We start from the raw sequence: 16,538 nt of genomic DNA on the forward strand, positions 1-16,538 counted from the left end.
GTGTGGAATTTAATTTAACATTTATTAAACAACGGATGGAAAGAAACCCGTATATTTGTCAAACCTCGATATCCACGTGTATTTGAAGTATTTTTAACATGTAAGGAAGAGATTGAAAGAAACTCATATACACGTGTCATCATGTATATAAAGTTTCGTAATTTTCTATGATTAATCGGGCAAACTGTGGGAAAAATGACTAAAAGAAAAATGTGTATCACAGGTGAAACAAAGGAAACGATATTAAGGTATATTGAGCTAAACTGCCTTTCAAAAAATTGTTTCTACCAAACTCCATATCTCTTAAGTATGTCTTCGTGACTAAGTAATTTTCAATTGTTAGTGTTTAATTATGAATGACAAGTAATTATATATTATTTATGTTTTTCTTCCAATGATACAGTTTTATATGTTATATTTCACATGTTAAGAATGTTACAAATATTACAAACTTTCAGATAAAATTTTTCATGACCTTACGATTGACTTTCAAATGATAAAATAAAATGACCATGATAGGAAAAGAAAATGTATACGACATTTAAGCCTAATTTATAGATATTAATTTATGGCCAAAGCAGATAAATGTGATAAAATATTTTTCGGAGCGTTTTTAGTCAAATGAGAAGGTATTTACAAACGAGGCAAATACTAGAAGCTACACATGCCGATGTAGGTCTATAATTATACCCATTTGTTAACATAGATTTTCAGTATTCTTTTAGAGTATAGTCGGAGTCTTGTTACATGCATGTCTTTTAATCATATTCTCGTAGAGATTTCATAGACAAGTGTGGGTTAGATTATGTTTTGTCATTTCTATTGAGGTTACACATGACATGTATGAATAACTATTTATGTTATTTAATAATTTCAAGCTACGCAAGGAGATGGTTTTAAGGAAGATTTTATATATGTTCCTAAATTATGTATGAATTATATAAGGTAATATCATAACAAGTTGATCCATTCGGTCAAGTTAAAGTATCGAGTGCCATCTCCGTCTTCCAAAGTTGAGGCATGACAATGTCCTTTGCTTTATTTATGATAATGTTTCATTCCACCTCACCATATCGCCATGTAATGTCCTAACTTTTTTCGAAAGGATAATCGTACAAAAATTCTACTCTAATTCGATGTTGTTCTTCCCTCTTGTTTATTATCGATCATTATAGGTGATGATATTCAACTTAATACCAACTGCTTGTATTAATCGTGGGTTTACATTAGAGCTGTCAAAACGGGTCAGTCCAACCCAAGCCTTGTGGGCTTTAAATTTGGTGTGCTAGGACGGCCCGACCCGCCATATGAATGGGCCTTAAAATGTTCATCCCGACCCAGCCCTAAGAGAGCCGCGGGCTAGGGCAGATCGGCCCTTCACTTTTTTTTTAGAAAAAATAATTTTTTTAAATCCTTAAATATTTTTTTGTGACATAGTCGATTAATCATGTAAACAACTTCTGTTTGTTTGAAGCGTACAAAAAGCTTGATATTGGACGAAGAATCTCGTAATTGAAATACAAATTCTCTATATCTCTAACTCTTCTTGTTTAAAGTTACATGAATATTTTCTTAATACTTTTCTTTTTATTTTCCTCAGATTCAGAGATTGCTTCAATAAGTTTATATGATGAGATTTTTTAATTTAGGTTAATATCATTTGCTCATTTCATCATTATAATCCATAAAAAATTTAAAATTCCTGAAATTTGCTAGTGGTCAATTTTTTTTTTGTATTTAAAATTGATATTTTTCTATACTAAAGAGCAGTTTAAATATTAATAATATATTAAAGTAATCCAAATTGAGCATTGGCCACTTAAAGTAATATTTTCTTTGTAAAAAGATTATTATTGGCCACCTAAAACTTTTTGAGTTCGTTATTAATTAAGTAAAAGAAAAATTAATTTTGTCATATTATATGCATGTCAAAAATCTAAATTCTAGTTGATATGGAAGGGTAAATGAACAATCTAGAGTTGGGGAATGGGGATTATAGTTAATAGTTTTTATAGTTTTTACTTTTTTAAATATTAAATATTTAATAGTTAATTAATTTTTGGCCCACGAGTCGGCCTAGGCCCAGCCTCGATCAAGCCTCAAGGGCCAGCTGGTTGACTTGGGTCGGGTTTATAAGTATCTGTTTAAAATGGGCTCAAAAAATTTTAGCACGACCATACTCAAGTAGCGGGTTGTATTGGGTTGGCCTCACGGGCCAAGTCTATTTTGACGGCTCTAGTTTAAATAATACATGCATTCACATCCTTATCTGTAACTCTTTTTCTTTTTCTCTGTTTTCTATGACTCTTTTTGTTGTGGTGTAACTTTAATCGAACAAATCAAAATCGAAAAAAGAAAATTAAACTATATCAAATATAATTAAATTTTGATTTTAATATAATATTTTAAAATAAAATAGCAAAAATGATAAATACCAAATCGACTGATCAACACCCTAAAGAAGGAGGCGAATAGTTGAAATGCGTAGTACCTTTCAATGGATTGGAGGGGGCATCGCAACCGTGTTTTGCATTTGAGGTTTTTACTTGGCATGAAAAATGAGAAAACATAATCGATTGATTTTGTTATTCTTTTTCTTAAACCTTAATTTATTTAGTTTATAAACCATTCAGACAAAATTGAAATTTGAATAATTTGACTATTGAATATCGATAATTACCACAAAAAATAGGTCCTCACTCCTCAGATTGTTTCAACAGCTACCAAACACGATAAAATTAAATTGGCATTTGGGCAACCGGACAATTCAACTCAAAATTAAACACATTAATTATTTTAAGGCGAAGAACAAATAGCTAGTTTTAAAGAATAGCTGAAGTTATTAAGTTTTTAAAATTTAACCACATCAGAATAAGAAATCCAAACTTGCGGGAGTGAATTTGAAGATTACGAGTTGTTTACCCGAAAAATGGATAGAGTTAAATTTATACGCAGTTCTAAGGATACGTGGTATAAATTGGTACAAATTAAAAAAGATAAATAAATTTATATTGAAATTTGTTATAAAAGAAATGAATGCAAACCAGATGAACTAATTAGCATAAACCTTCAGGTTTAATCACTTCCAAATTGGGTGAAGAACAATTGATAGAAGAAACAATATGACTAAAACACCAAAAGTCAAAAAAAAAGAGAGGATAATATTAGCTCTATTTCCTGTATATATTAGAGTGAATATGTGTATGAATCAATGTCCTCTTACAAATGATGACCACTCTTAATATAGTGGGGGAATCCCATTTTGGGTATAATTGAAAATACATAGTGGGAATCCCATGATAGATTATTAATTAGCGTTTTCTTGATTTTCGCCGAGATTCTCTCCCCAAATACGACTATAACGGCTCTTTTGTCCCCTGGCCCGATCTCGATCTTGGCCGATCTCGGTATTGGTCGGTCTCTGGGTCTCGAGCTTGATAACCCAACTTCACATCACAGCTCGACATTATAATGACGAAACTCGGTCCATCATGCTCCAATCTTGATTAATCACACGAAGGGTAAACTCGGTTTTGATCGTATACAGATAGTCCCCTCATTTCTCGGAAAGAAGGTGGCGAGAAACGATATGATTTTTCAACCTCCGACTAGACGAATATTGATGTCTGCGACGAGCCCGATAGTGACGTACGTGACAAACGTCTCATCGGTTCAGTTACCGAGGCATTAAATGCGCGTCAGTCGATGGTCGGCCACTGTCAATTTTGAACAGTCACTATGAAATCTATAAATAGCCTTCTTCTTCATTCTTTCAAACTTTTACTTTCAAATCTCTTTTCATTCCAATCTTCACAGTTCTTCGTCTTCCCCAAAGCTTCCTATTTCCAAGTTTAAAAATTTCTTTGCTTCTTCTTCACCAAACACCAAAATATTTCAATTTCCCATCTTCTTCGTTCTTGAAAATTTAGATGGCCAAGATATCTAAAACCGTTCCTCAGAAAGAGGTTGCTTTCTCATCTCGGCCGGCCGGTGAGAAACTGATGGTGGAGCCACGCCTTGAAGAACTCGTTCTCGGGGGATGCGTTATCGATTCCGACTTTAAGGTCAAGAAACTCTCATCGGTTACTGGTCGATGTGAGCCGGTATCGAGATATATATGCTCGATACCCCAAAGCCTTCTTGATTTGGCGAAGAAAGATTGTGGTTGGGAAAACAAAGAGGTTATGATACCGGCACCGGAGGAAGCGATCACTACCCACGTGGAAGGGTACTTGAGTGTTACACTTATCCTTTCACGCTGGGTCCCCTCAATCCGGTCATCATCGACTTCGGTAAGAAGTACCAAGTGACCTTCGGCCAAATACACCATTCTTTCTGGAGGATTGTAATACTGCTCCGTTTCTTTGTGAGCAAGATTGACGGGCTTCGCTTCACCCTCGACCACCTCGTAAGATTATATAGTCATCGTCTTTACAGAGGTGGGCTGATAAAGCTTCAACGTCGGGCCACCAAGGCATTTACCTCGAGCATAGATGAAAATAAAGATCGGGGTTGGATGGGCCAGTTCGTTCGAGTGAAGACCTCGTACCTAATCCCGTCCGAGAGTATACCATTTCTTGAGAAATGGAATATGAACCGTAAGTGTGATTCCGTTTTTAGTTTTTGTTGTTTTTACTTCTTCATCTTTTCTTATCAGTGTTTTTCTTGACACAGTCGCTGCTTGGATGCCAAGTGCGGTTCCCCATCTCGAGAACTGGGTTAGGAGCCTGTTTCGACATTAAAGTACGCTGAGCGCGCATGGCGCGATTTGTCAAAGGGCCGGTGAGAGGCTCGTACTCACGGTAAACCTTCTTCCTGGCTCGCCGATTTGCTTACCGTTCAAGCATTTTTTCAGGCATAAGTTTTACTTACTTTTCTTTCTTTGTAGGTCTCGGAAAAGACGCGGTTATGAGACCCCCATCAGGTGATGAAGAAGCCTTACTGCCTATCTTAAAACCAGAGAAAGTGATTAAAAGAAAAAGGGCTTTGGACTCCGAGGGTCAAAAACCCAGAAAGAGAGCGGCTAAAAAACCCAAGGCGAACATAATCCCTTTGACTATGGAGTCGGTCCTTAGTCTAAGGGATGATGAAGAAGAAGAAAGTGATTTCAGGCTGGTGGCCCATGCACGGGCTAGCATCGATACTCAAAATACTTTGGTATCGATGGGAGTTGATACTGCTCCGTCCAGACTTGATGGGGTCGAGGAGGAGGCTTTGACCCAAGTCCCCGAGCCGAGGGGGACCAAGGATGTTTTACCTCGGGGCAAAGAGATCGTCGAAGGAGCTGGGGATGCCGGTGTGCGAACCGAGCTTGAGGCTCCCCAAGACGGAGATGGTGCCCAAAAAGACCTACTCGGGGCAATAGAGATCGTGGATTCCCCCTCTTTTCCTTCATTTTCCAATCGATGATACGTGACGCTCAGGTTGTGGAGACTTGTCGCGGGGAGGGAGCCTATGGAGAGGAGGATCCTTTCCATGGTTATTTTATCGGGGTAGAATATGCCACCGGTCCGAGTGACTTAGAGGTTTCGAAGAATAGCTTGAGCAAGGTGGGAACGTCTTGCCTTTTCAACGAAGCCTAACAGGCCCTGAATCGGGTAAGTTCATACTTTCTTTGCCAATTTTCATATTTGTGTTTTTCTTTCCTTGTATAATCCCTTCCTTTTATTTTTGTAGGCTTCTGTGCTTCATCACGAGGCTTTTCTCCAATCCCGAGGGGATCTGAGCTGGTACGAAGCCAAAGTTCAAAGGCTTACTGATGAGAGAGATGCCTTCAAGCTTCTCAGTGAGCAGAGAGAAGGAGAAGTAAAAAGACTTTGGGCTGAGTTTGAAGCATCTCGGAAAGAACAGGCTGAGCTGGTCGAGCAGGTAAAAAGAATCTTTGAATTTAATGATATTTATTCGGGAGTGATGGCTAACAGTTCGATCCCGCAGGTCGAGCAAAAGCTCGACGTGATCAGGAAGATTCGTGTTGAAGTGGACGTAGTGAAGTCGGAGGCCAAGGAATGGAAGAAGAACATAGACCGCATCACCTCAGAATAGGAGACTGCCCGAACTCAACTGGCTTCGGCTGAGGCCCAACTTCGAAGCTTGAAAGAGAAAACCTTGGTGCAAGCCAAGAAAATCAAGGAGTTCCAGTCTCGGTTGAGCTCGGCAGGCTCTGATCGAGAGAGATTGGCCACGGAACTTGCAGCGGCCAAATCGTAGGTTGAGAAAGCCATGGCCAATGCTGATGCAATGGTGGCTGTTTATCGATCTGATGCCGAAGCTGCTCAGGTTCGAGCAAAGGAGATTGCTGAGGCTGCTCAGGCCCGAGCAAACTAGGTTGCCGAGCATGCTAAATGCCAGTTTCGAAGGGAGACTCTTGTAGAAATCCATGCTCGTGGCTTCGATCTTACAGTCGAGATCGAGAAAGCTAAGGAGCTTGAAGCCGAAACCATAGTGTTGGCTTTTCCCAATGATGATGATACCGGGAGTATGAGCGGATCTGACAGCGAAGGGGGCCTCGAGGGCGAAGATGCTGCTCCTACAGAGGACTAAGTCCTTTTTGTGTTTCTTATAAGATCGTTTTGGTCTTTTGTAAAGAGATTTGATCGGGCTATGCTGCCCTTGTAAAAAAACTTTCTTCCTTTCTGCTTTATAGAATTGTGAAGTTGTATTCTAAGGTCGGGGTTCAGATAATTTGATCAAAACCGAACTAGTGTAGCCCTTAGGCATTTTGATTGAGTGAGTACTTGCTCGAACTCGAAGTAAAGTAACCCTTAGTTTTTATAGTTGAGCAAGAATGGTCTCTCGAACTCAAAGCAGAAAACAACCTTTAGGTTTTATGGTCGAGCGAGTGTTTGCTCGAACTCGAAATAAAAAATAGCCCTTAGGATTTATAGTCGAGTGAGTGTTTGCTCGAACTCAAAATAAAAAACAGCCCTTAGGCTTTATGGTTGGGTGAGTGTTTGCTAGAACTCGAATTAAGGTAGCCTTTAGGCTTTATGGTCGAGTGAGTGTTTGCTTGAACTCGAATTAAGGTAGCCTTTAGGCTTTATAGTCAAGTGAGTGTTTGCTCGAACTCGAAATAAAAAACATCCCTTAGGCTTTATGGTCGAGTGGGTGTTTGCTCCAACTCGAATTAAGGTAGCCTTTAGGCTTTATGGTCGAGTGAGTGTTTGCTCGAACTCGAATTAAGGTAGCCCTTAGGCTTTACAGTCGAGTGAGAATGATTTCTCGAACTCGAATCAAGGTAGCCCTTAGGATTTTCACATAGTTCCCGATTCAGGGTTGTAGTTCGAACTTAAATCAAGGTAGCCCTTGGGCTTTGTAGTCGGGTGAGAATTTTCTCGAACTTGAAGCGACGTAGCCCTTAGGTTTTATACGTAGTCCCCGATTCGGGGTTATAGTTCGAACTTCGCCATGGTCGGCCCTTAAGCATGTTTGCATAATAGATCGAGAATATGAAGCAGAAGAACCTTTCTGAGGTATGAGATATCAGTAAAGGAAAAAGTCCTCTTTATAGGTTATTATACATGTGTACATGTTTAGGGCTCGAGAAAACTATGCGGGCATGGTTCGTTTGACCATTTGGCCCTTATAAATTTTTCCTATCGAGACCATGTTTCCATAGAGTAACGAGCTTGCCCGAACTTGATATCCGAGGGCGATGCCCCCCAGTATTCGAGGTTGATTTGTAAAGAGGCCTTGGATACTGTTGAATCGTTCTAAGCTAGCACGATCAATAGTTGCCTCATTAAAAACCTCACCAGAAAACCCATTTGGGACAAAACCGGTCTAAGGGAAAAAGAGTGCAACGTGTGCTTTCAGACCTAAATGTTTTGTGTTTGAAGAATCCATCCTTGTTTCTGCTCGAACACCTGCAAGTGTTAGTTTCAAAATACAAATGAACATGGGAGGGTCGTACCTTAGCAGTAGTATCGTTTTAGGTGCGATACGTTCCAATTGCTCGGTAGTTGTTTGCCGTTTATCATATCGAGCTTGTAAGATCCTTTTCCTATGATTTCGAGAACCTGATACGGTCTTTTCCAGTTCGGACCCATTTTCCCTTCACTCGGATTTTGGGTGTTGAGGGTGACTTTTCTTAGCACCAAGTCCCTGATGTTAAAATGTCGAAGATTGGTTCTTCGATTGTAGTACCTTTCGATCCGCTATTTTTGGGAGGCCAAACGGACGAGAGCAGCTTCTCGTTTTTCGTCCAATAATTCTAGGCTCATATTCATGGTCTCGTTATTTGACTAATCTGTTGCATATCGAAACCTGATGCTAGATTCTCCGACCTCGACCGGAATAAGAGCTTCGGTGCCATAAACCAACGAGAATGGTGTTGCTCCGGTACTGAATTTTGATGTTGTGCAGTATGCCCATAGGACCTCGGGTAGTATTTCTCTCCATTTTCCTTTGGCGTCGGTCAATCTCTTCTTAAGATTTTGGATGATAGTTTTGTTGGTCGATTCAGCTTGTCTGTTCCCGCTGGGATGGTAAGGTGTTGATAAGATCCTTTTGATTTTGTGATCATCGAGAAATTTAGTTACTTTGCTGCCAATGAATTGTTTTCCATTATCACATACAATCTCGATTGGTATCCCGATCCGACACATGACGTGGTCCCAAATAAAGTCTATCACATCCTTTTCTCTGATTTTCTCGAAAGCCTGTGCTTCAACCCATTTAGAGAAATAATCAGTCATAAACAAAATAAACTGATCCTTACCTGGGCCGATAGAAGGGGGCCAACGATGTCCATTCCCCATTTCATGAAAGGCCATGGAGATAGGACCGATTGGATTAGCTCCCCAGGTTGATGAATCATGGGCGCATGCCTTTGGAATTTGTCGCATCTTCGAACGAACTCCCTTGCATTCTTGCTCATATCGGTCCAATAATACCCTGCTCTGATTAATTTGTGGACCAACAAATTGGTACCAGAATGATTTCCACAAGTGCCCTCGTGAATTTCCCGTAGGGTGTAATCGGTATCTCCCGGTCTCAAACATATTGCCAATAGTCCATCAAACGTCCTTCTAAACAACGTTCTGTCTTCGGACAAGATGAACTGTGCTGCTTTTGTGAGCAGTGCTCTCTATTCCTTTGGATCTGATGGAAGCTTTTCGTTTTTGAAGTACTCTATGTATTTGTTTCTCTAATCCCAAGATAAGCTTGTGGAGTTTATCTCGGCGCAACCTTCTTCGATTACCGATCTCATGAGTTGTACGACAGTCCCCGAGTTGAGTTCATCATCTTCGACCTATGAACCTAAGCTTGCAAGAGCGTCAGCCTCACTGTTTTGTTCTCAGGGTACATGTTGCAAAGTCCATTCCTTAAATCGACGTAGAGTCACCTGTAGTTTATCTAAGAATCTCTGTATTCGGTCTTCTAGGACTTCAAAAGTCCCGTTAACTTGGTTTACCAATAGGAGGGAATCACACTTAGCCTCTACGACTTCCGCTCCCAAGCTTCTAGCTAGTTCGAGACCTGCAATCATGGCCTCGTACTCGGCCTCATTGTTAATCAATTCTGTAGTTATGATAGATTGTCTAACTACATTACCTACGGGTGATTTTAGTACAATGCCTAGTCCGGACCCCTTTGCGTTCGAGGCAACGTCTGTAAAGAGGGTCCAGACTCCCGAAGAGGTACCCAATTTTATCAGTAGTTCTTTTTCAATCTTGGGTACGAAGCCGGCATAAAGTCAGCCACGAAGTCCGCCAAGATTTGAGATTTGATAGCGGTTCGGGGTCGATACTCAATATCGTACCCACCGATTTCTATGGCCCATTTGGCTAATCGACCTGAAAGCTCGGGTTTGTGCAAAATATTTCGAAGAGGATAAGTTGTTACAACATGTATCGGATGACACTGGAAATATGGTTTCAATTTTCTAGATGCGCTTATTAAAGTAAGTGCTAATTTTTCTAAGTATGGATATCTAGTTTCGGCCTCGCCTAAGGTTCGACTGACATAATAAATAGGGAATTGCGTACCTCGTTCTTCTCGAACCAGAAATCCACTTATCGCTATCTTCGATACAGCTAAGTACATGTAAAGTTATTCGTCTATTTTTGGGGTATGAAGCAGCGTCAGGCTCGATAACTACCGCTTTAGTTCTTCCAAAGCATGCTGGCATTCCGAAGTCCATGCAAAGTTGCTTTTCTTCTTAAGTAGTGAGAAAAATCGGTGGCTCCTATATGAGGATCTCGAAATGAATCGCCCTAGGGTGGCTATCCGTCCCGTTAGCCTCTGCACGACCTTTACATTATCTACTACTGTGATGTCCTCGATAGCTTTGATTTTGTCGGGGTTGATCTCAATTCCTTGATTGGATACCTTGAAACCAAGAAACTTGCCCGAGCCAACCTTGAATGCACATTTTTCGGGGTTGAGCTTCATATTGTACTCCCTCAGTATGTTGAAAGTTTCCTGCTAATGCTTTAAATGGTCCTCTGCTCACAAGGACTTAACTAACATGTCATCAATATAAACTTCCATTGATTTTCCTATTTGTTTTTCGAACATTCGATTTACTAGGCATTGATAAGTTGCACCAATATTTTTTAGAACGAATGGTATTACGTTATAACAATAGGCACGGTACTTAGTGATAAACGAGGTATTTTCCTGATCCTTCGGGCTCATATGTATCTAGTTGTACACGGAGTAGGCATCGAGAAAACTTAGAGTCTCATGGCCGGCCGTGGCATCGGTCATACGATCGATATTAGGCAAAGGAAAAGAATCCTTAGGGCATGCTTTGTTCATGTCTTTATAATCTATACACATTCTAAGTTTGTTTCCCCTTTTAGGGACTACCACCACATTTGCTAGCCATTCAGGGTATTTTACTTCTCGAATGGATCCTATTTTAAGAAGTTTCGTTACCTCGTACTTGATGAAGGCGTGTTTGACCTCGCACTTGGGCCTTCTTTTTTGCTTTATCGGATGGAATTTCGGATCCAAGCTTAGTCTATGAGTGGTTATTTTCGGTGGGATCCCTGTCATGTCAAGATGGGACCAAGCAAAACAGTTTATGTTAGCTATAAGAAATTAAATAAGCTTTTTCCTGAGCTCGGGATCTAACCCCGTGCCCAGGTATACCTTTCGCTTGGGCAGATGTTTGATTAGTGTGATTTGCTCCAGTTCTTCGACCGTTGATTTGGTAGCGTCGGAGTTATCGAGGACCACGAAAGATAGAGGGATCTCGTAGTCATCATCTCCGTCAGTTTTCTGATTCTCTAGTTAGGTCGAGGCTGACGTTTGTGGTTGCTATTTGGTATCCCATTTATTCTTTGAATCTGATCCCTTTGTCGATGATAGTGAAGATATCAGAATCACTTCATCGACGGCAAACATTTCCTTTGCGGTCGGTTGCTCCCCATAGACCATTTTGATTCCCTCCGATGTTGGGAATTTCAGAACCTGGTGAAAGGTCGAGGGTACTGTTCTCATGTTGTGGATCCATGGCCTCTCGAACAAGGCGTTATATCTCATGTCGCCCTCGATCACGTGGAACTTTGTTTCTTGAATGCTCCCAGCCATGTTTACTAGCAAAATTATCTCGCCCTTAGTGGTTTCACATGCCATACTGAATCCGTTTAGTACCAGGGTTGCGGGCACAATCTGGTCCTGTATACCGAGTTGCTCTATGACTCTTGATCGAATGATATTGGCCGAACTACCTGGATCAATTAACACACGCCTAACTTGAGTTTTATTCATAAGTACAGATATTACCAGTGCATCGTTATGGGGCTGCATGACTCTTTTTGCGTCTTCGTCACTAAAGGACAAGGTTCCTTTAGGTATGTGATCCTGAGTTTGAGACCGCTTCTCTCTTGTAATCGACATCTTAGTGCGTTTAAGCACCGGCCCCCGGGGGACATCGATCCTTCCGATGATCATGTGGATGATGTGTTGTGGCTCTTCTTGTTCATTTTGTCTGTTGAACTCTTTGTTTTTGAAATGGCTCTTAGCTCAGTCACTTAAAAACTATCGAAGGTGCCCTTCATTGAACAACCGGGCTACCTCCTCTCTCAACTGCCTGCAATCTTTCGTTCTATGGCCATGGGTGCCATGATACTCGCACATTTGATTGGGATTTCTCTGGGCTGGATCGGACTACAGAGGTCGAGGCCATTTAGTATCTTTGATACGACCGATAGCCGATATGATGGCTGATGCGCCCATATTGAAGTCATATTCTGATAATTGTGGTGCTTCCTTAGGTCTGGTATGCCTGTCGAACCCACTCTTGTTCATCAGCCCTCGAGTCCCCTGGCCTCGATCACTTCTCCTATCACCTCGTATGGGGTTATGTACCGGTTTGCTACCCCTACGATCTTCATTGTACGGTCGGTATCGGTCCCTGTTCGACCTTGGTTCTCAGTTGATATCCCTTTTAATAGGGGACCCAAAACCCAACTGGTCATCTTCGACTCTAATCTTCGATTGATATCGATTGTGTATGTCAGCCCAGGTAACAACCGGGTATTCGATCAAGTTCTGCTTCAACCATCGTGAAGTCATCAAGCTTCGTTTGTTTAGTCCTTGGGTGAAAGCTTGAACGGCCCAATCGTCCGTGACCGGTGGTAGATCCATTCGTTCCATTTGAAAACGAGATACGAACTCTCTTAGCATCTCGTTGTCTTTTTGTCTTACCTTAAAAAGGTCCGACTTCCTAGTTTTAACCTTTATGGCTCCGGCATGTGCTTTTACGAAAGAATCTGCAAGCATAGCAAAAGAATCGATAAAGTTAGGCGGTAAATTATGATGCCATATCATCGCTCCCTTTGATAGAGTTTCACCGAACTTCTTTAATAATATGGATTCAATCTCGTCATCTTCTAGATCGTTCCCTTTGATGGCACATATGTAAGAGGTGACATGTTCGTTGGGGTTGGTCGTTCCATTATATTGAGGAATTTCGGGCATGCGAAACTTCTTGAGGATCGGTTTTGGAGCCGCGCTCAGGGGGAAAGGCTTTTGTATGCATTTTTTGGAATCCAAGCCCTTCAATATTGGTGGTGCCCCCGGGATCTGATCAACTCTAGAGTTATAAGTTTCCATTTTTTTGTCGTTTGCTTCATTCTTCCTTTCTCCTGACTCTATTCATTTTGTCAATTCCTTAAGCATTTTAATAATTTCGGGATTAGTCCCCGATTCTTGTTCATTTGACCTTACTATAGCTGGCCCCATTTTGTGGGTGACTTCTTGGGGTGGACCGGGCTCGAGCCTGCTCGGTGCCTGGGTTTGGCTCTGCAACTGAGCTATCGCTACCTGTTGAGTTTGCAACATTTCGAAAATCATACGCAGGCTGATCCCGTCTTCTCCAGCATTTTGTATTTTTCGAACTGCAGATCGAGATCCACCATGAATACTATTTTCGGGGTCGGAACGTTGGTTCGCTTCGATGGCCACATGTGAATTAACGTCAATTGGATCTACGACCCGAGTTCCAACGGGATCGACGAGTGGCCTTTCATCCCCGGTCGTCAGGTTGTTGTTTTCATCTTGAAGGCCAGCTTCGTTGTCGATAGGTAGGGCCATTAATTGAGAGTTCGTTGTTTTAACCTGAAATCAAAGACAGTTCCAAGAGCAAGCGTAAAATGGTGTGTTTTGCAGAGATTCGTACTGAATAACCACTGTTATCCTTAGCCCCACGGTGGGTGCCAGATTATTTACCCGAAAAACGGATATAGTTGAATTTATATGCAATTCTAAGGATACGTAGTATAAATTGGTACAGATTGAGAAAGATAAATAAACGTGTATTGAAATTAGTTATAAAAGAAATGAAGGCAAACCAGATGAACTAGTTAGCCTAAACCTTCAGGTTTAATCACCTCCAAATTGGGTGAAGAACGATTGATAGAAGAAACAATATGACTAAAAAAATCAAAAGTCAAAAAAAGAGAGGATAATATTAGCTCTATTTCCTATATATATTAGAGTGAATATGTGTATGAATCAATGTCCTCTTACAAATGATGACCACTCTTAATATAGTGGGGGAATCCCATTTTGGGTATAATTAAAAATACATAGTGGGGATCCCATGATAGATTAATTAATTAGCTTTTCCTTGATTTTCGTCGAGATTCTCTCCTCAAATGCGGCTATAACGGCTCTTTTGTCCCCTGGCCCGATCTCGATCTTGGCCGGTTTCGATATTGGTCGGTCTCTAGGTCTCGAGCTCAATATTGACTCGAGCTCGATATTGATCGGTCTTTGGGTCTCGAGCTCGATATTGACTTGATCTCGTTATTGATCGGTCTCTGGGTCTCGAGCTCGATAATCCAACTACACATCACAGCTCGACATTATAATGACGAACCTCGGTCCAGCATACTTCAATCTTGATTAATCACACGAAGGGCAAACTCGATTTTGATCGTATACACGAGTGTAATTCGAACTTCAAACACTTTGATATGAAATTAGGCTTGGTAATTCCCAAACTTCAGAGCCGTATGTATGAAGTTCAAATTGATAGAGATTAAGTCCATTTATAATACCAAGCAGTTCCGTTGTAATATAGACCCATCTTACACATATTGAAGTAATAAAGAACAAAAAATATAATCCTCTTCTTCCTAAAGTGTATAAGTAAATTTTAAAAAATTAATATATTTTAAATAGAGATGCTCAAAGCGGATACTTGGTGTAATTTCGACTGTTAATTAGGATATGGTTAGAAAATTTAAACTTCTAGTCCAGTTCCATTGGCGGTAGACCTATCATTCCAATTTTGTGCATAGTTATTGATAAAATCTAAAAGTAGTATGTGAATTAACTTAAATTTTTTTTTACCTCTTATAGCAAAGGTATACACTCTATTTATTATAAATCAAAATTATTTTAAAATATTATTTTCTATAGCTACATTTTATATTTTATAGCAAAATAAGTATTTATGGTATATATTACCATTGAGACATGAAATATGCTATTTATGTTTTTCCTTTATCTTAGACAACCGGACATACCTATTTTTAAGGTGATTTCCGTTACTGTATTCATGAATACATGGCGCGAATACATGTGAATACATGTGCATACAGTATTGCCCTGATTTTAGGCACTTTTTACTGCTGTATTCATGAATACAGCAACGCGAATATATGTGAATACATGCGCATACAACTGGACTGCCCTGATTTTAGACACTTTTTGCTGCTGTATTCATGAATACATGGCGCGAATACATGTGAGTACATGCGCGTACAACTGGACTACCCTGATTTTTAGGCGCTTTTTGCTGCTGTATTCATGAATACAGCAGCGCGAATACAGCGAATACACTACCGTAACAACTGAATAATAGCTATAAGAAGTAATTATGTATATGATAGCTATAGAAAGTTAATAGCCAAAACAATAGTAAATTTTGAAAATTCTTTTAAACTTAACTATAGAGAAAACACATAAGAAAAGAAAATATTGTAGGGAATCAAGTATTTTTACTTCTCTTTTTCCGAGACAACTGAAAACAATGAGTATTACGGCACTTCTTCATAATCATCATGTTCAAGAGAAGATTGCACAATCATTAATTAAATGGGTAAAAACTTATCACAGGTTTACACCAAATTAATGAATACACAATATATGTATTTATATACACTCTTATCTATTAACCATAGTTAATTAATACACATTTATACCTTAATGTGTAACTTAATCATGATAAATTAGTATAGTTTGATACTTTATTGTAAGTAACTAATGCGGTTAAATTGCACTAATATTAATAAAATGGGTAAACATTTACGAATGTTTACATCAAACCAATGAATATATGACACATGTCTTCACATACACTCTTATATATAGATTATAGTTAATTAATATATGACTTAATCATGATAACATAATCCTAAACCCAAAAGAAGGTAAAAGTGCTTGAAATTTTTACCAATAAAATAAAATTTTCCTGAACCTAAAAGAGGCGAAGGTGGACGAAAAGTTTACCTGAAATATACACTAAAAATTATGTAAAATGGTCACATAGAACAGGTAGAGACCAACATTCCTTAAAAACATTGAAATTGCAGGTTTGGTAGGTCTTTTAGTTGCCTTCTTTTTTGTCATGTATGTCAGGCTAGTGGATGCAACCGTAAAAAGTGAAATTAAGATTTATTACACAAAAAAATTTTCGTTGCCGGGACTTGAACCCGGGTCTCTCGGGTGAGAGCCGAATATCCTGACCAACTATAATACAACGGATTTGATAACAGATGAGTGCTCTAAATATTATTATCCTTTACTATTAGACTAACTTTTCGGATCTGTTTCTTCAAACAGATGATTGGACTAAGTAGAATCAAATTTGAGTCCTTTTTTTTTAATTTCTCGCTTGATGTTTTTTGGTACTTTCACATTGGTGTTCCGACAAAGGGGAGTGTTGTCTACGGCTATTTTTTCTATTATAGAGCTCGAACTGAGACCTCTATTATGGGTGGAGGGATTCCATCCATTCTATCACAATTCTTGATGGTGATCATACGAAGTCAAATGTAATGAAAATTAAAGCGAACACC

General features: G+C 39.7%; 1 non-coding gene across 1 annotated transcript; it reads right to left on the reverse strand.

Annotated features, from left to right (window-relative positions):
• Positions 1-16,151: 16,151 nt before the first annotated feature.
• TRNAE-CUC (transfer RNA glutamic acid (anticodon CUC)) lies at positions 16,152-16,224 on the reverse strand. Its single transcript has one exon. It is a non-coding gene; the product is annotated as a tRNA-Glu (tRNA).
• Positions 16,225-16,538: the final 314 nt, after the last annotated feature.

The sequence above is a fragment of the Nicotiana tabacum genome, chromosome 23 (genome assembly GCF_000715075.1).
Source record: "Nicotiana tabacum cultivar K326 chromosome 23, ASM71507v2, whole genome shotgun sequence".
In the NCBI taxonomy this organism is placed as follows: domain Eukaryota; kingdom Viridiplantae; phylum Streptophyta; class Magnoliopsida; order Solanales; family Solanaceae; genus Nicotiana; species Nicotiana tabacum.